We start from the raw sequence: 27,207 nt of genomic DNA on the forward strand, positions 1-27,207 counted from the left end.
TGGCTTGGCAGTTCGGGCTTACATCTTACAGGTAGACCGTGATTTAGGGAAAGTAGGGGGTGGAGTAGCTGCCATTATCAACAAAAGCTATGTATTTTCCAAAATGACGTCTCTTGACCTCCCTCAAGTGGACAACCTGGTTATCAAGCTCGACTTTAGGTCGGGATCACTTCTATGTGTATTGATATATAGACCCCCCCAGAGTATGCCTCTATTTCCTTTTTATTTGTGTGATCAATTGGCCACCATGGTCACAGATTACACTAACATCTTATTAATCGGTGACTTCAATTTCTGGTTTAACAGCGAGCTTGGTGGCCCTTTGGCGAGTGAACTCACGGAGCTTCTCACAGGGCTTAACTTCAGACAGCATATCAACACCGCTACCCATATTAAAGGGCATATACTAGACCAGATTTGGAGTACGAACCTTAGCATTTCCTCTCTTGTCGTCTCCCCTTGTATCTGGTCTGACCATTTTCTAATTCAATTCAACATTTCCATCCCTGAGTCTAAAATAAATGTAGACACCAAGGAGGGCTTCATCAGAAAATGGGGCTCCCTGGACATTCCAGATTTTTGGGGAAATCTAGAGAACTCCATACCCGCTCATAACACTGACCTCAACCAGACCGTGGCTGACATCTCTAACTGGCTTGCAACTGCAAGTGATATATACGCCCCGCTGAAAAAACTTTAAACTATTCGTCAATCTGATGCGCACAAATGGTTCTCCCCTGACCTTAAGGCGAAAAAACTAATTGTCCGCCAAAAGGAGCGAGTATGGAGAAGAACCTATGCCCCTCTTGAAAAGGCCCTTTATTCGGCCACTCGCGCTGACTACATGAAGGCTATTCTTCTAGCCAAAGCTGCTTTCTTCTCCAATATAATCGAGCAATCAAATAATAACCCCAAGGAAATTTTTTCCATCGTCAACAAACTCTCGAACCCGGGAAGAACCCAGCCCAAGCCCACGGTCACTCAGGATTGCTGTAATACTCTCAATCAATACTTTCTGGACAAAATCGTGACCATCAAATCTAGCATTTCCGTTACCATCCCCATCCTCTCCTGACCCGACACACGTCACCAGTATCCATTCCCTGGATCACTTCCCTCTCTGGATGCCCCGTCCCTACTCACCCTTTTGAATAGGGTAAAGTCTGGATCCCCTCAATACTGCTGCCCCCCTTATATTTAAAAAAATGTATTTGTTGCTTGTCCCTCTCCTATCTTAGGACTCCTCAACACATCCTTAACTCAAGGTACGGTACCCAACTCTTTTAAAGAGGCAGTTGTGGTGCCCCTCCTAAAAAAAACAGGCGCGGAGCCCACCATCCTATCAAATTATAGGCCAATCTCCCTCCTTTCTTATTTAGCCAAGGTACTGGAGGCCCATGTAACATCTCATCTTTCCAGTTTCATTGAACAAACCAACTTCCTGGATCCCTATCAAGCCGGATTCCGACCGGCCCATTCGACCGAGTCAGTCATCACTGCGGTCTTGGACTCCCTGTGTCATAACGCAGATTTGGGAATCCCTCAGGCTTTGGTCCTACTCGATCTGTCGGCTGCGTTCGACACGGTCGACCATGTCATCCTTCTCGACCGTGTCGGACTAGCCGGCATCTGTGGCTCAGCCCACGATTGGATCAGGTCATTTCTCAGTGACCGAACGCAGGCAGTTGGTTTGCCTCCCTTCTTATCTCCCGAACTCCAAAGCACTTGTGGGGTCCCCCAGGGTTCCTCACTGTCCCCTATTCTATTTAACATTTATATGCTCCCTTTGCTTCAGTCTCTTAAAACCTTTAAAGTTACCACTTTTAATTATGCAGACGATCTGCAACTTATTTTTACAATCGACAATTTCCCAGATTCGATCTACCAATTTCAGAACACCATGCTCCATATACGTCACTGGATGGATGGTAACCAATTAAAGTTAAAACCTGACAAGACAGAACTGGTCCTCTTTGGCAAAAGCCAGCTATTCTGGGGCTCTCACTACTGGCCATCTGAACTCGGCCCCGCTCCGACCCCGTCCAGCTCGGTTAAAAGTCTGGGGGTGCTTATTAATAGAGATCTATCATTAAAGCCTCAAGTGAACTCGGTTGTGTCCGCATGCTTTTTTCAGCTTCGCAAAATAAAAAAGATCAGTCAGATGCTCACATAGTCAGCTTTGACCCAGGTGGTGATGGAATTGGTGTTGTTACACCTTGACTACGCCAACGCCATCTACCTGGGCCTTCCCGTGGGCCTTAGCAGACGTCTGCAGATGGTCCAAAATCAGGCAGCTAGACTCATATATCGACTTCCGCGCTGGCAGTCAGCCAGACCCTTATTGAGGCAACTACATTGGCTCCCTATTACACAACGTGTTATTTTTAAAGTTGCCTGCATGACTTTTAAGACTCTACACGCTCGTAGCCTGAAGTTCATCCAAGACCTCCTGCCCAGATACATTCCCCCTCGCAGCCTACGCTCTGCCTCTCAAACCCTCCTTTCTGTCCCTCACTACAAGCTCCAACGCAAGGGTGGGCGAAGGTTCGCTACCCTTGCTTCCAAATTATGGAATTCCCTCCCCATGGAAATTCGCTCCTGTACTACTCTTCTTCCGTTTAGGAGGTATCTCAAAACTTGGCTGTTCGTCCAGATCATGGCCTAGCCCTCTTTTAAGTCTTCTAAAACTGTAGTTCCATAGCATCTGTTGGTTAGCGCCATGAAACCTCCGGATGTGCGAGCGCTTTATAAAACCTTGTTAAGATAAGATAAGATAAGATGAGGCACAGGGTCAAGACTGATTTGCATATGGCCATGTCTGAACTGGGGTGACTTGGTGAGCAAAATAACGATGGATTAAACCCAGATCTGTGACTGGGGGTGAATGTTTTGCCATTGTGCAACATTCCGTCCATCATCTTGTGTGTTTCACTAGAATAGTGGACAGCATCTGCCAAGCCAACTTCTCACACCAACCACTAAGCCCTGACCCAGCTTTCTTCCAGTTGACAATGAGTCCTTCTCTAATACCTGTTATTAATTGCTCAAAAGTCATGATGATTTTATGAGCGTCTGCCGATTCATCTAGACATATGTTAAAAGCCGCCCTCTGTTTGGAAACTAATTTCTCTAGAAAAATAGTTGGATTAACCAAAGACCATCTCAAAGCGTACTCATTGCAGGCGAGAGATATCAACATCCTCCACAATTGATACACTTTGTATGTCCCCATGTTGTGAGAGAATGTTCATATTCAAAGCAACACTTTGAGGAAAATGATCACTAATTACAATGTCTTATGTAATAAAGTCTAAGACCAGCACTGAATAACGTGGAGGAAACAGCAAGAACTCAATAATACTGTTCTCTCCTCTACCTTTAAAAGTGCTCTTAAACACAACTAGGGGTCTAATAAGGTAAATGGAGAGGAGGACATGAGTGAGGCCCACCCCACGAGCCACTCAGGTACTATTTCCCCTGCAGCCAAATGGATGTTGAAGGGGAAGTGGGCATCCAGCCCCCTTTTCAAGCCTGTAGTGGACTCCAGGGACCCCATCCCCCAGGGCTGAATGTCCACTAAAGGCGAAGGTGCATGCAGCCTCCTTCCCAGAGTCTATATTGGGTGTCGGGGACCAATACCCAGGGGCAAATTCTATATAGACGGGAGAAGCATGAGGGCCCTCTCCAAGCCTCTATTGGGACCCAGGGTTTCCATCTCCGGGCCATATATCTACAAAAACAAGGGTGGGTTCATGCTCTATCAATCAATCAATCAATCAATCACAGCATTTGTATAGCGCACTACTCACCCGGAGGGTCTCAAGGCGCTAGGGGAGAGGGGGTCCGCTACTGCTCGAACAGCCAGGTCTTGAGCTGTTTCCTGAAGGCGAGGTGGTCCTGGGTCAGGCGGATGTGGGTCGGGAGGGAGTTCCAGGTCTTGGCGGCGAGGTAGGAGAAGGACCTTCCCCCTGTGGTGGCTCTTCGGATGCGGGGGACGGCGGCGAGGGCGTGGCTGGTCGATCGAAACTGGCGTTTGGGAGCGTAGAAGTTGAGGCGGCTGTTGAGGTAACCTGGGCCTTGGTTGTGCAGGGCTTTGTGTGCGTGGGTGAGGAGACGGAAGGTGATTCGCTTGTTGACCGGGAGCCAGTGCAGGTTTCTCAGGTGTCCGGAGATGTGGCTGCGGCGGGGGATGTCCAGGATGAGTCGTGCTGAGGCGTTCTGGATCCGCTGGAGTCTCTTCTGGAGTTTGGCGGTGGTTCCGGCGTAGAGGGCGTTGCCGTAGTCCAGGCGGCTGGTGACGAGGGCCTGGGTGACCGTCTTCCTGGTCTCGGTGGGGATCCACCGGAAGATCTTGCGTAGCATGCGTAGGATATTGAAGCACGATGAGGAGACGGCGTTGACTTGTCTGGTCATGGTGAGGGAGGAGTCCAGGATGAAGCCCAGGTTGCGTGCGTGGTCTGTTGGTTTGGGTGCGCTGCCTAGGGCGGGGGGCCACCAGGAGTCGTCCCAGGCGGAGGGTGAGGATCCCAAGATGAGGACTTCCGTCTTGTCAGAGTTCAGTTTCAGGCGGCTGTTCTTCATCCATTCGGCTACCTCTTTCATCCCTTCGTGTAGGTTGGCTCTGGCGGTGGCGGGGTCGTTGGTGAGGGAGAGGATCAGCTGGGTGTCGTCGGCGTAGGAGATGATGTTGAGGTTGTGCTGGCGTGCGATGGCTGCGAGGGGACTCATGTAGACGTTGAAGAGGGTTGGGCTGAGCGAGGAGCCTTGAGGGACGCAGCAGATGACTTCGGTGGCTTCTGATCTGAACGGGGGGAGGCGGACTCTCTGTGTCCTTCCAGCGAGGAAGGAGATGATCCACTCCAGTGCCTTCTCCTGGATTCCGACGTTGCTGAGGCGCTGTACTAGGGTGCTGTGGCAGACTGTGTCGAAGGCCGCGGAGAGGTCTAGGAGGATGAGGGCCGCTGTTTCTCCGTTGTCGAGCAGGGCTCGGATGTCATCGGTTGCTGCGATCAGGGCGGTCTCGGTGCTGTGGTTGGCCCGGAAGCCAGACTGCGAGAGGTCGAGGGATCCGTTCATCTCGAGGAAGGCGGCCAGCTGTTTGTTGACGGTCTTCTCGATGACTTTTGCGGGAAACGGGAGCAGCGAGATGGGTCGGTAGTTCTTGAGGTCGGTGGGGTCGGCTGATGGCTTCTTCAGTAGTGAGCTGAGTTCGGCGTGCTTCCAGCTCTCCGGGAAGGTGGCGGTGTTGAAGGAGGTGTTGATGATGTCCCTCAGGTGGGGTGCGATGATAGCGTCAGCCTTGTTGAAGACGTGGTGGGGGCAGGGGTCGGTAGGAGATCCGGAGTGGATGGAGTTCATCGTGCGGATGGTGTCTTCGGTGCTGATCGTGGTCCAGGCGCGGAGGGTGGTGGTGGGGGGCGGTGGTTCGGTTGTGGCGTGCGTCGGTTGAGTGCTGAAGCTGTTGTGTATGTCCGCAATCTTGTTGTGGAAGTAGGAGGCGAGGGAGTTGCAGAGGTCTTGCGAAGGGGTGATGTCGTTGTTTCCAGCGTTGGGGTTGGAGAGCTCTTTAACGATGTTGAAGAGTTCCTTGCTGTTGTGTGCGTTGTTGTCCAGTCGTTCTTTGAATGCAGTCTTCTTGGTGGTGCGAATCAGTTGGTGGTGTTTTCAGGTGGCGAGCTTGAGGGCAGTCATGTTGTCCGTGGTGGGGTCTCTGCGCCAGGCGTTCTCAAGGGCTCTGCAGTTCTTCTTGGAGCACTTGAGTTCGTCGGTGAACCAAGGGGCTTTGTTGCTGCCGGGTCTGCTAGGCGGGGTCCTCATCTATGATCCCTTTGCTGGCATTTACCCCAGGAACTCCAACCCTGTGGCATGATACTACACACTGTTCCATGAAGCCTACCCCCGGGACATTGTGGTCCCCTGCCCAGGAGAGTTTGGTCATACCTTGTCCATACTCTCTCAGCCAAGGAACTCTGCTTTGCTCCCGTATGATGGGAGCAGTAGAAAAATGCTGCTCGAGCAAATGAAAGGTGGCAACTTCTGCAGCACCCAATATGGTGCAGCCTGGGGAGCAGGCTAGTGCTACTGGGTTTTTGAGACTCCTCCTACAGCCGCAACATAATGTGTCCTCATGTAACGTAACTGGAAAATATGTAAAGCGCTCTGATACCTGATTCGGTTCGGGTCTAGTTCGCGCTATATAAAACTCTGCAAAAAAAATAATAATGTACTGTGCTCTGGGTGGGTACCAGGGCAAGCACCAGAGGCCTGAAAGGATGGCATTCCCGAGCTTGTAAAGGCTCAGGTAGGGGTGCCACACACCCCCTGTCCAGAAATAAAAAAGGACCCATGGGGATGGGGGCCCAGAGTGGCTCTGGGATGGGGCCATGCCTGTAGAGACCTGGATAAGGAAACCACACTCCCCCTCCCCTTATTGAAAAGATGGAGCCCCTGGGGATGGGGTCACTTGATGTGGAAAGGCTCTGGGAGGGGGGGGCTGCGCCCGTTTATATAAAAATAAGATATGGGTGTCCCAGGTGGGTCCCAGGACACCCAATTTAAAAACATTTTTAAATAATTAATAAGTGAGCAGCAGGATCTGTTTATTTATTATTTGCTGCCCCTAGGAAGAAGCACCCCAAATTGCCCTAGGGCATTTTAATAAACAACATGCTTATGCAATGGTACCACTAAGCATTTATTTATAATGTTGCGAAGGGTATGCAGGAAGTGTAGCAGACCCCCAGCAAATTTTTAAAAAAACAACAGTAAGTCTCCCGAATCACTAAAATCATGACCCCAAGAGAACTTACAATATTTTTTAAAGCTCTCCTAGCTAGAGCTCTACTTTCTTCAGCTGGAATGCGTGGTTCTCTTCTGGTTGTTTTTATGGTTGCATTTTGTGGGCTTAAAAATGTTAAAAGAAAGATAAAAAATGTCTGAGTCTTTCATTTAACATTTTCAGTCCACAAAACGCAATAGTAAAAACAATTTTAAAAAAAGACTTAAAGATTTTTTTTATTAAAACTTTAATAAACTTTTTTTAATATTCACTGTTATTACATTGCATTGTGTGATTTCTTGAATCGTACATTAGATTAAAGATATTGGTGAATTTTTGTAAGAAAGATGATAATAGGCTCACTTTTTATATTTTGGTGTCGCAATGTTTTTGGCAAAGTCAGTAAATCTACCTCATGCTGCCAGTACCTGCGAGACCAACCACACGCTGCTCAGGCCAGAAGGATGTGCTTGGCATAGAGTTGGCTGCCTTCATGGGCCAGGCCCCGCGGTCAACCCCACATGGTTGTTTTCTACGAGGGGTTGGCTACAGGGCCTGACCAACTGCCAAATCCCCATTGCACACAACCAAAGGCCCTTGATTGGCAGATGTCGGATTTACATTTGCCAATAAAATATTATTACTTTACTTTCGAAAAAAACAAGAAATTCTCTGAAAAAAAAGTTATAGTTAAGTGAAAGTTTCAGTGACAAATTAAGGTTTTAAACTAAAAAAAATCACTGTAATTCACAGTAAAAGTTATTTATAACTAGTGCCCTATGGTAACTATAATATACACCCTCACCAAGCAAAGCTAATTATCCCACATATTACATCACCTATAACATGTTCTGTGATATCAATTATAGCATTACCGCAACATTTGAAATGACAGCATTAATGACAAGACTGTGCATGTAGTACACAAGCCCATTTGAGAATTTGGAACAGGCCCAGCTAAAAGATGTCCTCAAACCTAAAAAAGGCTTGAAGAGCTCTTTAAATAAAACATCACTGAATTTAGATATTGAAGCAGAAAATGAATGTGCAGTAATCAAGGAAGTACAGTATTTGAAAAAAGCAAATCATGCTACTGGAGAACCCAAACTAAAATGTGGGTTTTCTAGAACGAACATATATTTATTCACACAAAATAAATAGATAATGTTTTCTGGCTAAATAGTTTAATCTATTGAAAGACAAGAAATAAGAAAATGGACTTACCATTCAGTTCTGATGATGCGGGTTACTTCTTTGTATTAGTTGGCGCCTATGATTTTTTTTAAATTTAGCGTCATTATTGGGTCTGGGGTGAAAACCACCTGGAGAGAGAAAGGAGCAAAGCTGTGCAAGAAAATGCAAATAAAAAGCAGTTTACGGAACCCTGAAAGCACCTAACACATATGAAAGCACAGCATGGTCTGCCCTAGAGAACAGGATATGTCGACTGCCCGGAATTTGTGTCAAGTCACTTTGTCAGTTCTGTGGGTTACCTGTAAATAGAAGAGTAAAACCCAGCCTTTCTTCACACTTCATATGCATTTATATCCATATCCATGCACCTACATCTGTAATATGGTGCAGGAGCGCCGACTATGCACTGTTCAACAACTAACTTTACACCATGTAAAGGTTATTCTATGTCATTTTTTTTGCTGCCCCCTCTGTAACACCAATTTACGAATATGCCTCTTTATTCCGCTTGCCGTCATCCGTTGTTACAACGCGGTTGTTACGACGACCGCGTTATAACAATGCATACCATTACCCCTTAAATCATAACAACGACTTGCGGAGTGGGGCGCTGGATGCTGGAATAGTATAATTTGCTATTCCTAATCCAGTATGTGCGGACAGTAGGGAAGGTGTTGGATTTTAAATCCAACACCTTCTTCCCCCTCCGCAACCCGTTGTTACGCCTTGCGGGGTAATGGTATGCTTTGTTACAACGCGTTCATTGTAACGACCATGTTGCAACAACATGCCGGGTGACGGATTCATAGTAAGGGTAGTTTACCCCAATGAACATCTGGAGCACCAAAATTGGGGCTTCCAAGAGCACTTTTATTATACCCATACCTCTTACTCTGCAAAGCAGCAAACACAGTGAGGATTTGTAAGGGAGCTGTCAGATTTATAAATGGCAGCAGGCTTTTGTGGAGACTGGAAATATGTTATTGCTGGTACTTGACAAAATAGTAAATAATACAGTTAACATATTGGTATAATTCTGCATGATTTACTCTTGGTGTTTATATACCTTAGATCAAAATTGTAAAAATTAACAAAATTTAAAACAATCAATTTACATTCAAGATGTCCACGATAAATAAAGTAAAATGACACAAAATGATTTATTGTAACAAGACTCAACCTAACTGTCTATTTCTATTGATTGCATTTCTGAAGGCACTCTGCACAGCTTTGTTTCTCAGACAGTATATCAGAGGGTTAGATAATGCACTGATGAACATGAAAACGACAGTGAAGAATCTGTTTTTGTCCAACAAATAACTGGACTTGGGTCGCAAGTATATAACCATAAGGCACGTGTACTGGAAAATGACAGTAATTAGATGGGATGAACATGATGAAAAAGCCTTGCGCCGTCCTTCGGTGTTCCGTATTCGTAAAATGGCCACGACAATGTATATATACGAAATTGTTATACATAGCAAAGGTATATTGAATAGTAGAACACCAAGCATGTTAAGTACAGCTTCATACACATAGAATACTGCTGTGCAGTTAGAAAGAAGTACTAACACTTGTGAAACATCACAAAAGAAGTGATTTATTTCATTGGACTCACAGAAAGGTAGGGAAAATATTGCAATAGTCTGTCCCATTGCCACTGTGAAACTGATTGTTAAGGCTAGCAAAAGTATCTTCCAGCAGGTAAGGTCGCTGATGATTGTCCGGTAGCGTAGAGGATTGCTGATAGCCATATAGCGATCATAAGCCATTATCACGACCAGGAGAATTGTGGCATTGCCCGTGAAGTTAAAGAAGAACATCTGCACAGCACATCCAGCATAGGAAATGCTGTTGCTCGAGGTCAGAAGGCTCACAATTAATCTTGGCATTACCACCAATGTATTGCTAAAGTCCAGAAGGGTCATGCTCCACAGGAAGAAGTACATGGGAACATGCAGGTGGCTGTCCACCATGATTATAACCACCAGAGCAAGGTTTTCCAGAAAAATTGATAGATATATGAGAAAAATCACGGCAAACAACAAACTGTGCAACTCCTTGATTGTGGAGAATGCCAGGAAAACGAATCCTGTCTCAAGGGTTTGGTTTCTCTTTTGCATTTTATCTGCAAAGTCAGCCATTAAAAGGAGAGAATCAGAAGCACATAGTTAAATGCATGAATGGGACAGAATGTCCAGAAGCTACTCAGGGTATTAACTCAGAATGCAGGTGTGTGGCAGAGGGTTCATCATTCCCAAGGCCTTGTGGTTTGTAAAGGCCCGCGCCCATCCTGCAACAATTATTTATAGATGTTAAGCATATAATATCTGCATTAGGAGGCATTTACCTAGCCTAACACCAATAGTTGGTCGCTGATGCTGTGTTTGTTGCCCAGGGCCCCACAAAAGCTTATGACACACTTGGTTGAACTATCTTTCTCTTTAGTGATATCCCAGCATCCAATGCTTTTTTGCCATATTTACATACTTTTTTATATTTTGTCCAATTTGGGCTGTGTCATGCATACTATGCTATACACAAATACCTGAAAAGTATTTACATAGGCCAAGGAGGACTGTAGCGTACGGGAATAAATGTAATCCAGTGTGTCTGATTTCTGATCTTCACGCACTGCCTATCCATCCATTAGGATGAAGAGCAGATGACATGCACATTAGCCTTTTGCTGAAGGACCATTCAGTTTAATATTGCAGCCTGATTTCCTCTTCCCCCAAACCTGAAATGAAAACGAAAGTTGGTTATTTTTTGCTAACAATATTAATAAACCTTACTCAAGTTACTGGCTTGCCCTCAATAGTATTAGTTGAAACATATTTTTCATGCCATGAGATATCAAACTGTAACCTTCAGCTTAATCTCAAAGCTGCGAGAGCGGTGCATTAATGTATGTCATTTTGCTAAGTGAAAGCTGTACTGAGCAGCCATGTATGTGTCACAGGGCTGCCATACTTCTCCAAAGAGGACTTGGGGCGTTTCCCCCACAATAATTACATCCCAGCGATAAGGATTTTTCAATTATTTAAAAGAAAATTAAAATAGCTAAAATCTATAGAGAGGTAGCTTAAGGAAAGCTCTTGGGAGCCTACCATAGTAATCTGAGAATTTTTAGTACTGCAGGGTAGGTTGTAGAAACATCCATAACTCTGAGTGAAGTATTACTTAGAGGTAAATATAGTCGGTGTTACCGTCTTTGCCTCCTTTTTGTTGACCATCTTTTTGCAGTAGTTAACATTGAAAATAGCATCCTCGAATTTTAATTAACACCTAAAACTCCCACTGTAAACACATTTATTGCAAATTTGATATTGATTTAGCAGCACTGCCCTAGACATCCATTTTGGTTGAGAGAGTGTCTTCGTACCATTTAAGTGAATGCATCTCCTGAGACAATATTCTTTTTAACTAGAAGATAGTAGCCCTTAGACAACTGCCCTCTTTGTATGCAGCAGTACAGGCACATTGGCGATTTGTAGGATGCATTGCTTTTGTGTTTTATCCACATTGCATCTTTTGTGCGCTCAATCAAGTTTGCCAAAAGACTACTTAATTATGTGCATTTTGGGAAGTTTCACTATTTACTTCTTACAGTATTTTATTAATTCGTGCATTTAAAAAAGTAGAAACTTGCTAAAAAGGCTGGTATTAGTCTATTTTGGATAGCCTGCTAGTGCTTTATTTTAATCCTAATCTACATGCTCACTCTATTGCTAACAGTGTAAATGCTACAGCCTGACTATTTGTCTAGTTGCATGCCAAGTAATTGAAGCCTTCTGAGGCTGGGAGAAGATGGGACATTTTTTAAACAAGTTCCTGAAAACACTTGGATGCCAATCTTCTCAGATGTGAGTCCCAGGCCATATGGCTTATTGGTTGGGTGTGGGATGAAAAGTCACACTCAAGCGCACAATGGCCTGTGACGTTTCCCAGTTCTTCAAATATGTGGTTCATCTACTGCAGAGACCATGTATTTACATAGCACAGGTGAAAGTGTGGTTTATCAGTACCACATCTCTTTTGTTCCTTTGTCTTGTACAATAGCCTCAAAAATCCTACCCAGCTACAAACTAAATAGAATGTTTGGAGGCATCACTAAACTACAAAAATCTGGGATATGTTGATGTTCTTAAGAAATTTATCTTAAATTCACAGCAATGCCAAACCCTGTGAGTGATGGTATAGAGTCAGAGGACACAAAGTAAGATGGACAAAACACAGCGGTTTTGAGAAAATATATGTATACAGAGCACAGCGCGCTTAAGTGTGTTCGCTACCAGAGAGGGAACATAATGACTGAGTGACAGTACAGAGTGGTGGCAAAGATCACTATGTGAAAGAGTGGGGAGTCATATATGAGGCACACATTGTAATAGAGGGCACAAACTTGAAGTGACTAGTACAATGAACTGGTGGGAATTTATAAAATGAAAACGAACATGGCTGGGTGGGTGTTTCTATTATGGTTCTTTTCAGAACGATTGACCTATTCTATGTATAAATATTTATTCTCATTTCATATATCTTCTTGCAGTCTTTGAAGTTCCTTAGTAACCCAAAATGTCTCATGAATCATCACGAAAAGGCAACAAGATGTAGCTCTTGTGGTCTCTTTAGCATACAGTGTCTGGTTTACCACATCCAGGTTTCCGACTAGCTGCTTGGCGTTTGTACCTTGATCAGTTCCCCCCTCATGTGGATGGTTAAGGTGGGGAAAAACAATGGGAGCAGGCCCACATTGCCCAGAAGACATGGAGGACCTGTCAACACTTTTATCTTTTTCTCCCAAAAACAAATCCTTAATATAAATATAAAACTACACTACACGTTGTGCAATTCAACATATTACACATATTCAACACATTATTGGCAGCGTACTCGATGGACCATGGGTGTAGCGCAGGGCTTGTCAGAATAATACTTGCAATGACTTGTCAAGAAAATAAAGCATGTATATACATATGAGTTAGGTTGAGACTAACCATTTCCTCTGTAGGTTATAACTGAAGAATATTTGTCAGTTTTGTACAAGTATATTACATTGAATTGCACAATGTGTATTATTTTAATACAACAGTCATAAATTATTTTCTGACATTTGCTCCTCATATTCTGATGATGCACTGCTATGTTATGTAATCATCTTAATACAAACAGATTGGATCTCTATTATATTATGTACCAGCCGAAAATATATACTCTCTCAATCATGAATTTATTAACTCTGGCATGCTTAGACGGTGTATTACAATTCTCAAAAACAAACAAATCATTCTAAAACCTCTTACATCATTCTTGAATGCTTCCCATTCTCAGTGTATAAAAGGGATCTCGAGTTACCTAATCATAATGCTGTGATCCAAACCTTTTTTCCTCAAGCAAGGACAGACAACACCTCTATTAGAAAGCATATGACCAGTGCAGAATATTTGGCCATGAATGTTATGGGAAAGTGCCCTTTATGTATTGTTACCCCAACACACATACATACATACACACAATTTTTGCTCCAAAGGCTGATGGTTATGATTCGGACAGTGCACTAGAGTCTGCTGTCTAGACCCCAGTGCCAATGCTCTATCCTCAAAACTGATACACGTGAATTGGTAACCCCAGTTTGCTAGGACTATAGCCCCCCTTATAAGTCCCTGATAAGTGGTACCTAGGGTATTCAAGGCATGGGAGTTAAAGGGGTCACCAGAGCCTGAAGCATTATTTGTGCCACCCTGAGTGACCCAAGTTAACATCTGACAGCAGGCCTGCCATTGCAGACTTCAGAAGCAGTGCAAATGGCTCAAACTCAACTTTGCCCTCACCATGTGTGGCAAGGTCAATACACTGCTCCCAATATATGCCACTCACCCCTAAGGAAGTCTGCCTAAGACCAGGAGACTTGGTACGCTTTATTAAAGTTGACATATAAATGCAAGCATATATGTCCCTAAACTGTCTTTCCCCATTGGAAACTACTAAACTAAAGGTGTTCAATGGTCCATAGGATAACATGGTCTGAAACCCGGGCATTCCGTATTTCACAGCACCATTATAGTACTACTAAAATATGTCATGTTTGGTATCACACACATGCTTCATACCCCTTGACTTGATTCTTGTGCCAAGGACAATGTGGCATGCACCCAGGTGGCTATCTTAGAGATTTCCCACCTTGTAGCCCCAGCCTTTCCTGTAATCACTGGCAACCCACTCTTGCTGCCACCAAGAGGTCACACCCCTCCTCCCCTACTGGCAGGCTGGTTAAGTGGCACACCAAGGCAGTTAGCTTCAAAACATGCCCCACCTCTGATATGCAAGCAGGCTGCCTCACAGAGGAGGAAACAGCCTTCCCCTGCCCCGAGGCACATTTGCACCCATGCAGGTAGGAAAATTAGATAGCCAGGAGGTGTACCTCCCCAGACGGCTAGCCCGACCCCTAAGGTGGGCTGCCCAGTCTGTATAGCCAGGGTAAGTTTCTGCCATTTTTAGAAGTGGCAGAGTAGAGGGTTCTGGGGAGAAAAGGTGACCTACAACCCTGGATGTGGTCACCTCAGGGCTGGACTAACTGTAGTGACTAGCTGGCGATTGGCTACTTGCTCCAACACTCCCCTATATCCAGGATTTAAGGGACACCCCTGACAATAAAGCCTCTGTTTTGAACTAACTTGCATGAAAGAAGACACCCGAGTCTGCAACAACAGGACTTACACAAACCAAAAGAGGGGTACTCTGCACCAATGGCATCTCTCCTGGAACTGCTTGAGTGTGATTCATCCTAGCCCAAAGTTCCATTCCCCCAGACAGAGGGACTCCTGCGGGATCCTGAAGCAACCTCAGACTCCCCTAGATTAGTGGCACTAGTTTGCCGCAACTGCAAGTAAAAGAATGTACCGTAACCAAAGATTCGCTGATCATCGGACCCTCTGAGGGATCGCCTAAAAGTATATGTCCAGTGCATTGTGGGAAACGTTGTCAAGACCACCAGCAAGTCTCAGGCGGCTACTGTGTTCCCCCCGACCTCCAGATGTTGACATAACCTTCTGTTGACCTTATCGCTACCAGGCATGTTGGTGTCTAGCATAGCTACTACTACCTTTATTCAAAGCTGCATCTAGAGGGAACTCCACAGCATCATCAACCAACATCAGCAGTGGCTCTAGTGTCGACTTTCTGCACCCGGTTTCCCCCCAGCACCGTCTCAGCAGTAAGACCAGCTGCTCAGCAGCTCCTGCTGCAACACCAAGGAGAGCCAGCACAACTCTGCACCCAGACTTCTCGAATCAGGTAAAATCAAACTGACTGGTGTGGTTTGTTCCTGGGCCATACATAACCTTACCCCCAAGTAGGTTCCACGTAACTCGACCTGCATGTGACTGATTTCTACTAGTGTCAATTTCATATTGTCGGCAATGGTAATGTTTTGCTATATTGGAATGCACTTATTTATTTTCTTCCAAAATTCATAACTTCAGTTACGCTGTTTCAATTTTCCTCATTTTGATGTCTAAACAGATATAGAAATCTGCTTTTTTATAAATTGGTGTCTGATTTCTTTTGAGTTGTGTCAATTACTTAACTTATCATCTATGTTCGTGGTCCAAAATGCTTAACACATGTTTCTCTAGTAAAGCCAAACTGCTCTTTGCGACACTACCAGGATTGAGATAAGGATTTATTATTGTGAATCCAAGGACCATCTTTGGGTTATCGTGATAGTATCACATGGTGAGGCCTAACCAGCATCACCACATAATACTCCACCTTCCTACAATGGTAATCGGGGTTTAAAAGAACACCCAGTATCTAGAACTAAGAAAGCTACATCTAAAGATCTGGAGCCTCATTTGAATTTTGGAAAGGCAGAGGCCCCTTGTAAATTGACAGGGGTTCACCTCCATCAGTCTTGCATTTCCCCATCCCCTTTCAAATGTGGGGACAACAATGTCTCTGACTTCTGAATGATCGCTGGCTTTACAATTGAATACCTTTTTCTTTGGTCCATCTTCCACAGAGTTTCCTTGCCAATACGTCAGAACCCCCACCTCAAATAGAGTTAGCCTTTTGACATATTTTTCAATTCATGATGCTTGTGGACCCAGATGGGAAAACATTTCAGTGACCCCCATACTTAGGGAGAAACTTCAGCTGTGTGGTTTGGTTCTGAGAAATAAAATCATAGACAAGAGAGTCACTATTGCATGGAGGCCTAACCTGTAGATTCTGCCACCCAAGTGGACTGGTGGATTATTCATGTGTGAGCAAATTAACCGCTAATTTCTAACTGACAAGGTAAACCACATGGAAGATGATTTGTCATCCATTAGAGAAAATAAAATCTTTTTGTTGTTTGTTAAAAGCTATCTACAAGGGCAGATGGGTACCTTTAAAGAAAGTATTCTAGCACCAACCAACACTTCCAACATACTGTACAAGGTGGCTTCAAACATGTATGACCTGACACTAGCAGCTACAGACAACTCACCTGCTACACCCCAAACCGCCAGCTCCGCTCCGCCGACCTCGACCTCGCCACCGTCGTCCGGATCCGAAGAGCGACCACCTGCGGCAGATAGTTCTCCCACCTCGCCGCCAAAACCTGGAACACCCTCCCCATCCTCCTACGGCAGAACCAGGACCTACTTACCTTCAGTAAGCTACTCAAGACCTGGCTATTCAAGCAGTAGCAGCACCCCTCCCCCCAGCGTCTTGAGACCCTCACCGGTGAGTAGTGCGCTATACAAATGTATTGATTGATTGATTGATTGGGGGTGGGTTCAACTCAGAGTTTCTCTCTGTGGAATTCAGTGGCGTTCCATAAAAACTCCGAGATTCTGCGTAGTTCCACGAGCGGGCAGATATCCGCACATCGGGGTGATCATGCTCATTTTGAGCACCGCAGGCTTGTTCAGCAAGAACAGCACCGTGCTGCTTGCCAGAGGCCGCTGCTTCTTTTCTGCAACTCAAGTAGATTTTCTAGTCAAGTGGCAGCTTTCTCACTTCGAACGATCGTGACTGCCCTAGTTGAGAAAATCTCGATGGGTGTCGTCTCAGCACCCAAAAATCACACTAGGGGCTGCCAATTCTTGCTCGCGCTTACCAACTTAACATTGCCGAGATTCCCACAAGAAAAACTCTACTAAGCAGCTTTTGCCTGAGTTTTGCCGGAACTCCACGTTGCTTGCATAACGCAGACTGGGCATAACTCCACAAACTCTGCTGGCAGAGCGGAATTTATTGCCCACCCCTACTACTGATATACTTTGAATGCACAAAAGCCTAAGTCATGTTGAACTATTTTTTGAGGGTAGTAAAGAACCACTTTTTGGCACACCTTCTATGTAGGTGCCACTTGCAAATTAAGTAGCGTGCCTAATGTTGGTGAGTGTAAACCAAGAGCTGATTACAGCAAATAACTTTGCAACTCCTTGTTCACATCTCATGGACAGGAACAGAGTGCAACTGTGAAATACATTCCAAGAAAAGAACTGTGTTGAAGACACGGTGTCCATCTTGAAGGCCCTTGTGAGTGTAAGGACTAATTTTAAAGTGAAGTCCTCGAGTGGCTCAGCCGCAAGCAAGGTTATGCCTCAATTTGGGTAACCATGATAGCTGAGTAGTAAGTAATACCTTGGCTGGTGGTGTAACTGCCCTTGACTTCAGCTGTGTCCAGCAATCATCAGCTTGAAGAACTGTGTTAATGACACAGGCCATAAAACATTGTGAGATGTATTTTAAGGTAAAGAAATTATCTAATCCCTATTCATGCCTTTTAAAAATTCAAAAGGGCATCTTTCTCATATGTTAGAATTTATCCACAATGTGGCACAATGAAGGCATTTTAGTAGATAAGGGGAATGCCAATGGTGCAGCTTAGAACTTGTACTTTCCAACATACCTTTAGACCTGACCAGAGACTGCTTCAGATGCTGCCATTGCTCATGTCATAGATGAAACAATAGTGCAAAAAGAAAAAAAACAGCGAGGGGTTTCGGTTTTTGTTGAACCCTTCAGGCATCTAAGCCTATTTGATACCCGTTATAGTATGTCTCTCTTGCAGTGCATTGACTATGGATAGTGAATTGTATATGTACACGACTACATCTTTCTGATTAGCTGAAATCTTTTGTGTCATCGAGATGCGTGGTTATTTAGTAATTATTTTATCCTACTATAACTCAGACATTTCCCTAATGTCTTACATTTGGTAGGATTGCTAGACTGATGCAAGGTTTTTCGATAGGCCATTAGCAAAATGATAGTCTCTTTTGCAAGTGTGCATCCTATTTTTGAAGGGGACACTGGTAGAAACCATATTGTGTATTAAATGTGAATTTAATGTGGTAGCTTTGTCAGTGTTAGGCTGGCTGGTTTTTAGGGAGTCTCCAACCCCTCACATGGGCAAACTCCCAATCGGCCTCAAATGCCAGGAGCTGGTTGGAGTTGCGCGTGTAGTTTAGATCATGGGCTTTGAGGTAGATTGTCACTGCGATCAGTGTGCCAGCAGCTCCAGACTCAGCAATAGCTGGGGCCACATTAAGGGACCTTACCATGATCCACCTCAACATTCACTTTGAAGAAAGTCAAAGACCTCTTCCCAGAAACATCCAGCCCTGGTGTTCTGGTTGCCCTTCCAACTAGAGTTGTGTCAGACACTTAGGGGGTCATTATGATGACGGGCGGACTTTGTCCGCCCGTCACCATAGTGGGAAACGGGACCGCCCACCATAAGGGCGGGGGTCCCGTGGGGGGCATTAGGATGTGCCCGCCACAGTGGCGGGCACATCCTGTAGTTTTAGCATTGTGGCGGGCGGTGCACTCTGCACCGCCCGCCACGATGCTAAAAATGCTTTTTTGCATTTGCATATGCAAAGCGGCAGGCACCGCGCGGTGCCTGCCGCTTTGCATATGCAAATGTGGAGGGGTACCATAGGTACCCCCCATGTGCCCCCTGACAGTGTCGTGAACCTGGGGGCCCTGCAGGGGGCCCCCGCAGCAATCCCCACCTGCCTTTCCGTGGCGGCATTGCCGCCGCGGAAAAGCAGCTGCAGACAGGCACCCTAATATGGATGGCGGTGTCTGATAGACACCGCCACCATATGGTTCCATTACCGCCCCGGCCGCAATGCGACCGGGGCGGAAAAGCGGCGGACGGTGTTTTCGTCCGCCGCGGTCCCCCCCGCCATCCTAATATGGCGGGGGGGAATTAGAATGCGGATGTCGGGCGGATTGCCCCCGCCAGGGTGGCGGTGGCCACCGCCACCCTGGTGGGGGCAATCCGCCCGACATCCTAATGGACCCCTTAGAGTGTCAGTGGGAAAGCAAAGGCTGGTGTCCCCTCAGAACAAGTTCCTGGAAAATATACTGTGGTACTCTTTGGTGGGTAAGGTTTAGGACAGAAATGTGATGGATTGTGAAGGCTTGGCACACTTGTGACCGAATCAAATGCAGCACTGGGCACCCTTCTGTTGGAGTCAGCATGGTTCACCTGTATGCCTGAGTCAGGTTGGGTAAGATGTGCCCCTCATTGAGTCTTTGTAGGTCTCACTTGCAGACTCTCAGGCTTTGGTGCTCAAACCCTGCGGATTAGGTTCTCCGGGTATTTCGATCAGGGATTATTTCCTCATTAATACCAATTTTTCTGCACAGTGACTTTGAATGCTATTTAATATCAGTTTTAAGGTGTAAATGTGGAAGGAGCAATGGAGAGTGTCTGTAAAATGAGGACATGTACTAAAAGGTTGGTGGAGGAGAAAGAAAGTCAAGGAGCGACACAGGGACGGACATGCACATACAAAAACAGCCACAAAAAGAGTATTGGTTGTAATTCAGGAAAATACACCTACATTGCAAATCACAAATAGGCGTGGATCTCATACACAGAAGATAAAAAAAGTTTGTTACTCACAACCGTAAATAAAAAAAATTTAAAAAATGTACACTGGCAGAAAACCACATCAAGCTGGTATGGGACACACAATGGTCGAACGTTTCATAATTTGACACGTTTAGAAATTTTCCAAGGATCAGATAATAACTTTGCTACTCTAATCAACATTATTTGGCTCCGAGATTTCCTATGCGTACATTCATATATAATGAATGCGTGTGTTAAGTTCTCTGCAGATGATTCTCCGGCTACGCTAACATAAAATAGAAAGCAGAGGATAAATTAACACAATAAGTGACTCATTGTCCTGTTGTGATTTTCTCCATAAGCATGAGGTGTTAGAAGTATACATGCGATACTGAACCTTGCCATCTTGTGGTCTGAGTTTTAGAAAACGAGTTTGCACATGTCATGATATCATGCTCTTGTATCAAAGTGGAAGGCATATCTGTCACATTTCCCTTGTAGTGGGGAGGAGTTTAAGGACATGCAATGGCAGGACCCGTTCAGACCTTGACAAACAAGCCACATTTAGGAGAGGCTCTAGTTCCAGTCTCATAGACTATATCCTGGTGGATGCTAAATTGTGGTCCTTAGTGAGCAATATGATGATCACTGCTCGGCTTGACAGTAACCACAATCCCTTCCTTCTTTCCATGGCTGGTATTCCCCTTAGCAGGGGTTTGCTGTAAGCCACACAACACAACGAGAACCCTTAATTTCTAACAACCATAGAAGAGTTTCTTGGGCTGGAATCCAGAGTGACAGTAGACAACAAGCACTAATCTATGATCTGTTTGTGAGTAATTTTTCTAATTTTAATACAGCTGTATTATAACCTGACCAATTATTAACTACCCATGGGGCCTTCTTTTAGGAGCTCAGCGGTGTGTTTTTATGACAATCAAACAAGAAAAAACCCAGGGAGGGGAAGAAATGTGCATGGTTTAACCATGAGTGCAAACAGGCAAAACGTAATTTAAAATTAGCGCTCCAGGAGGGTAATCGAATAGCTGTTGCCCATTCCCACAAGGGGTATAAAACAGCCCTAGAAAAGGCAAATCGTGATTGGGCTTACAAGAACTGACAGGATGTATTGGTCGCTGCCAGATGCAGTGACACCCGTGCATTTTGGCCTATTATTGCACACAAGAGCCTTGAAGGGGTTACTACTCCGGACTATTTCATTCAACCAGAGAAGTGGGTTAACCATTTCACTTTGCTATATGATGAAAGTGAAGTTATTTAATCTGAGGGTGATACTGAAAATTCATCTTACTGTGTACCCTGTGAGATTAGCGGGGTACTGCTAGTAAAGGATCCCTTTTTTGCCTGAATGAACTCTTAGGTCTATAGAAAAAATGAAACCTGCTAAAGCCCCTGGGCCTGACAAGACACCGGATGACTTGTATAAGTCAGAACCTTAGTTTGGGTGCCTTGCTTGAACCTTTTGTCTAATGCAGTTGCTGATGGGGGAGAATTACCTGTGACCTGGAGAGGGGCGAAAATAATAACTACACACAAGAAAGGTGATGCTTCCGTCCCGTCAAATTATAGATCGATTAGTCTATTAGATAATATGCAAAAAATGTTTGTTAGGCAAGTTCTGGACAAATTACAGACCTGGATGGATGACAATGGAATTCTGTCGTCATATCAAGCAGGATTCTGTACTAAAACGGGTACATGCGACCAGGTGTTTAGGTTTCTTTTACTATATTGGAAAATACGTACAACATAAAAAAAAGTAAAAACTATACGTAGTTTTAATTGATCTTCGTGCTGCCTATTGACCTGGCGCCGCAAAAAATTCTTTGGCCAGTTCTAATGGGGTTCGGAGCGCCGGTACATTTGGTGAAATTGCTTGTGAGGCTCCATGAGGATAATTATGTGCAGGTTCGGTGGGGGAAATCAGGTGAATTAGCCAGTAAGATCCCTATCCGGCAAGGGGTATGCCAAGGTTGCCTGCTCGCACCCATATTGTTCTTCCCTTATATAAATGGGGTAGTCAATGACCTGCAGGATTGTGAAAATGATCCCCCCTGTTAAATGCCATAAAATAAAATACAAATCCTACTGTTCGCTGAGGAATTACTACTCATATCCAGGACCCCAATGAAACCCCAGAGGCTAGTTGACAAATTTCTAGCATTCTGTGAGACCAGGGTCCTTGAATTACATTTGAAGAAAACCAAATACAAGTTATTCGTAAAGAATAAGGGTAAAACTAGACCAGGGAAAATAGCAGGGAAACTACTTGAGAGGGTATTTAAGTTTGATTATTTGGGAGTAAGATTTACTGAAACCTTGGGTTGGGATCGTCAGTTAGAGAAAAGTTATTTAACCGTATGTCATAACATGAAACCTATACTGTGACGTCACAAGCAGGCTTGGTCCAGTTCAATTACCTCTGCTTTGGAAGTTTACCAGATGAAAACCCAAAATGTTGCACTTTATGGTGCAGAGCTCTGGGGTCACGTTGATTTGCACAAAGTAGTGGTGACTGAAAACATATTTGCCAGATCTCTGTTCCAAAGAGTACTCTGTTGACCCCGCTGGTTTTTGATCTTGGCCTGAAGAGAATTGGTGATGTAGCTGCAAATAAACCACTGACTCACTGGCTACCAGTTTGGTCCACTAGGGAGCTAGGTGAATATTGTGAATCTCTGAAAGAAGTTTTAAATGTAAGTGGTGCTATGGGGATTCCCTGGTTAAGTCATGTCAAATCTTGGTGCAGATCGTGGGGTTGATTCACTTGTAGGACCTCCCGGAAAGCATCAGTAAAAATTATATTGCCATTGTGAAAGCCAAGTATTGGGCTATTGTCGAAGAACTGTATGTTACAAGTGGAATGGCGGGTGACTAACTACTGAGTTTTTAAGTTTTAAACCCTTCTTTGAGTTTGAGTATTTTGCGATTTGATTTCGCCACCCCTAGCGAAAAGTCACTATGTGAGATTTAGACTAGGCTGTTTACCCCTAGGGCCATTCAATGTATGGGAAATGAATATAGATACAACCCCATGCCCAGCATTGGTTTATGCTCTGGAGACAGTCAACCACATTTTACAGAACAGAATATCACCTTCTTCACAAAAAATGAATTTGTCCCATTTGTAGTAAATTGGGAGTCCGACATTATAGGGTGGCACTAAGGATACTAAAATCTGACACCATAGCATCTATTGTTTTTGCTGTAAGTAGGTTTTTGATGAGCGTCAGGTTGAGGCGCCATAACTTTATGTCCCAGGTTGCCCCAGAGGTTCCAGCCATGTCTGAGTTGTAGGTACAGTTAAGATGAAATGGTTGTTATTCCAGGAACCCCTACTCAGAATCTGTGATACTTGGTATTCGATGGTTATGAGACTTAATCATAGGCAGGCCAATTGATTGATTATTATTGTACGTTTTTTAACTGTGATTGCCGATCATTGAGGCATCCAGCATTTTATTGGACACAACAGTATATTATGATATGTTTTTAACTATAGCAGTTTTTATATTTCTGCCATGGTTGTATACATGGTGATATTTTTATCCGATGTTAATTTATACTGTTTATTTACTGTGTATGATGCAAGTTATGTGACAGTATATCATTAATGCAAAATACCCATTTGTGTAGGGTATATTGATTATGTGATATAGAATCCTGGAGGTATGAGTTGCCCTAAGTTTATTAATTGTAAACAGAACATCTACACATGACCATTTTATTATTATATTGAATTTGCTATACAGTATTTAGTCTGCTCAATATATACCTATGTAATGTATGTATGTATTTATCACCTCGTACAATGATGGCGTTTTTTAAGGGTACTATTTTGATGTATTGTATGTATTATTAATGCACTTTAATGTTCACATGACCAAATAAATTAAAGATTGATTGATTGAAGCTTCAATCAATCATAAATATAAATCTATAATATATGCAAGATGGAAGTCTCCCTCTAACGTATTGTATTTTGATTTTTGTTACAGGTACGTTCTGACATAGGAATGTGACTATAATAAGAAAATGGTGCAGCCAGTCGTGTGAATAAGCTTTTAGAAGTGACTTGTAACATCAAAGTGCTGAAGGGTCACAGCATCCTTCACTCAAAATAAAGAATGTGCGCTGAAGCCAAGCACTGGGTGTGTAGCAGCAATAAACTTCCATTTCACAGAAAGAGTGCTTGGGGCCTTGTTCCAGTTTCCCTTAAAGTCTCTGAGAGTTAACGCAGGCTGCCTAAGGCAACCTGCAAGAATGGGTAGAGCTGGAAAATCTAAGAAACTAAACCCATTTATTTTATGGGCGAAGGCTAAAGGAACTTGTGTTTGCTCCTTTACTTATCAACTAATACAGTAATGGATGTTGTGTTTTTGGATGGGCCAGCAAAGCTAATTCCTGGAGGCTGCCAAAGCATTGATGGTAAGGGGCCCCTCATCATGTGCTCCACCATCAGCAATGCCTAGCTTTGTTTGTAGCCTGCAGCAGATTGTATTCTCATACATGTAGCTTTGTTTTAAAATTGAAAATCCCAACATGCAAAGTGGTGTGGGTTTAAAAGACAGGACCAGAAATAGTTACAACACATGACACATGGCCACTTTTGGCCTTTAAATGTGTTTTCGGAAGGAGGGGCGACACTCACAATTGAATGGGATAAAATACCCCTTTTCTATATATTATAAGGGTATTGCAAGTCGTCCTGGAGTTCTGTAGACATAATAGTTACTAAGCTCGCACACACATGCTCTGCAATGGCAGGCCTGAAACATTTTTAAAGGGCTACTTAAGTGGGTGGCACAATAAGTGTTACAGCCCCCCTCATAGCATTTCATTTACAGGCCCTAGACACATGTAGTGCACGTTACTAGAGACTTACAAGTAAATTAAACATGCCAATTGGTTATAAGTCTATGTTGCCATATTTTAGGGGAGTGAGCACAAGCAGTTTAGCACTGGTCTAAAGGCCAACAAAAATAGATTTAGCTCAATGGAGGAGGGGAGGAAAACCTTTTTGAGAAAGACCACCCTAAGGCTGACAGATCTAATATGTGTCTCCCTCAGCTGACAGTAGGGGGAATTATCCAACCTCTTGAGAATTCTCATCACTAAGGAAGAACAAACCAGGTGGGACAATCAGCATTGACATTGTCTAACCCAGGGTGGTGTTCCACTGTAAAGTCCAGGCCCTGTAGGGAAATAGACCACCTAAATAAGTTTGGATTTTCACCCCTCATTTGTATTAGCCACCGAAGGAGCCTGTGGTCTTTTTGAACCTGGAACTGAGTCCCAAAAAAGTATGGTCTCAACTTCTTCCGTGCCCAAATCGCAGCATAGGCTTCCCTCTCAATACTCTCTACCTCTGTTTGCTGGGAAGTAGCCTCCTGGAGATATGAATGCTAAAGGTTGATCTAGGCCCTCCTCATTTTCGCTTTGATAGGACTGCCCCAATCTATTCTAACTAACATTAGGAATGCTGCTGGTGTTTGGTGGGTTCCATTTGCTATTCCCACTCCAATTTACATTACAGTAGGGAAGGGGTTGGACTTCGGAGGTTATAGATGAACTATTCCCACTTCAGTCTAAGCAATAGTTGCGGAAACTGCTAGACTTCGGAGGGGTTCTATTTACTATTGCCACACCAGTCAGTGGACTAGTAGGGAAATGTGAAAAATGTGGTTACTGGTTGAGGGATGTGAAACTCTAATCTAGCAGCAACCACAATTCATTTCAGAGTGAAACACAAGCAAAACCCAAATTAAAGTGAAAACCAAGCAGCGTTTTAAAAACTGTATAAGTCATGTCGACAAGTGGATGAGGGCTAACCACCTTCAACTGAATGGTAGCAGATCAGAGATTATGCTCTTTGGTAAGGCTGCGGAACACTGGTCACAGGATTGGTGGCCACTCAATCTAGGTCCTTGTCCAACTCCCAAGGAAACGTTCCGAAACCTTGGTTTTCACATGAACATCCAACTGTCCATGAAAAACCAAACAAACCATGTCATTGGCCCATGTTTCGGCGGAATGCACAGCTTGCGGGAGGTTTTTAAATGGATTCCTATTGAGGCACATAAACCATTAATACAGGGATTAATTAAAAATAGAATGGACTAGGGTAACGCACTATTGCTTTCAATAAATGAAAATCAATTAAGTAGGCTTCAGGTCCTGCAAAACACCGCAGCCAGGCAAGTCCTTGACCTTCTGCAAAGATCTTCTTCTGCTCCTTGTATAAAAGCTCTCCACTGGCTTCCAGTTTAAAACTTTGTGTCTGACACACAAGCATATGTATGGAGATGGTCGAAAATACTGGTCGCAAAAACTATGCTGTTATCAGCCACGCAGAACTCTCAGATCCAGAAATTATGCACTGCTTACTTCCCTGAGAGTTCGTACTGTTAGGAAAGGGGGTAGATCTTTCTCCTTTCTTGCACCGGCATCCTGGAATAAAATGCCTTCATACCTGCGTACCATCCCCAGTCATAGCTGTTTCTGCAAGAAGTTGAAGACATGGCTATTTGAGAAACTAAGCCCCATCTCTTTTTCAGAGCCATCTGCAAGCGCCGTGAGACTCTTGGTAGTGATATGTGCGCTATACAAATGTCCCTGACTTGACTTGCCTGACTTAACCCTCTAGTGGCTAGGTATAAAAGCAGTCAGGCTTAACTTAGAGGCAATGTGAAAAATATGCATCACATAAACAGTAATAAAGTGAAAACACAACACAAGAAAAATACTGATTAAATAATAAAGTAAAGTTTAATAAATGATTTGACCTCAAAACAACAAAATTCCAAGTATAAGAGCTGGAGATAGGCAATTATAAAGATTTAGATAAAAATAGTGCCTAAAAGCAGAAAGTGCCAACTGTGGTTATAAGGTTGTGCCGTACAAGGAAAAAGTCACAAGTTCAGGCTGAACGCGATGGATCAGGGGCCAAGTTAGGCCCGCTGACCAAATTAGCTTAAATCTTGGTTGTGGAGGTTTGCAAGCTCCTGTTACATCATGAAGCAGAGCTACGGGGCTGCAATGTAATGTCCAGCATCAAGATGCATTGCACATCGGCGGTTCTTATGGGCTGCGAGGCGATGTGTGGCACTGTGTCGGTTATGCTCGTACCACAATTTGGCTTAGAAACCCCAGGCCCACTTTCAAGGATTTAGTACTGGAGTGGCTTCACTTGGGGGAGGGGGGGCAGGAGTCACAGTAGACAGAGTCCAGGTGCAGAGTTCAAGGTAGTTGGAGACGTTTCTGTCCCTTAGGCTCTGATCAGGAGGGCAGCCAACTAACCCTTGGATTAACTCAATTTGTCCTGGTCCCAGATGTAGGTCTAGTCCTT

The sequence above is a fragment of the Lissotriton helveticus genome, chromosome 11, assembly GCF_964261635.1.
Source record: "Lissotriton helveticus chromosome 11, aLisHel1.1, whole genome shotgun sequence".
Classification (NCBI taxonomy): Eukaryota; Metazoa; Chordata; class Amphibia; order Caudata; family Salamandridae; genus Lissotriton; species Lissotriton helveticus.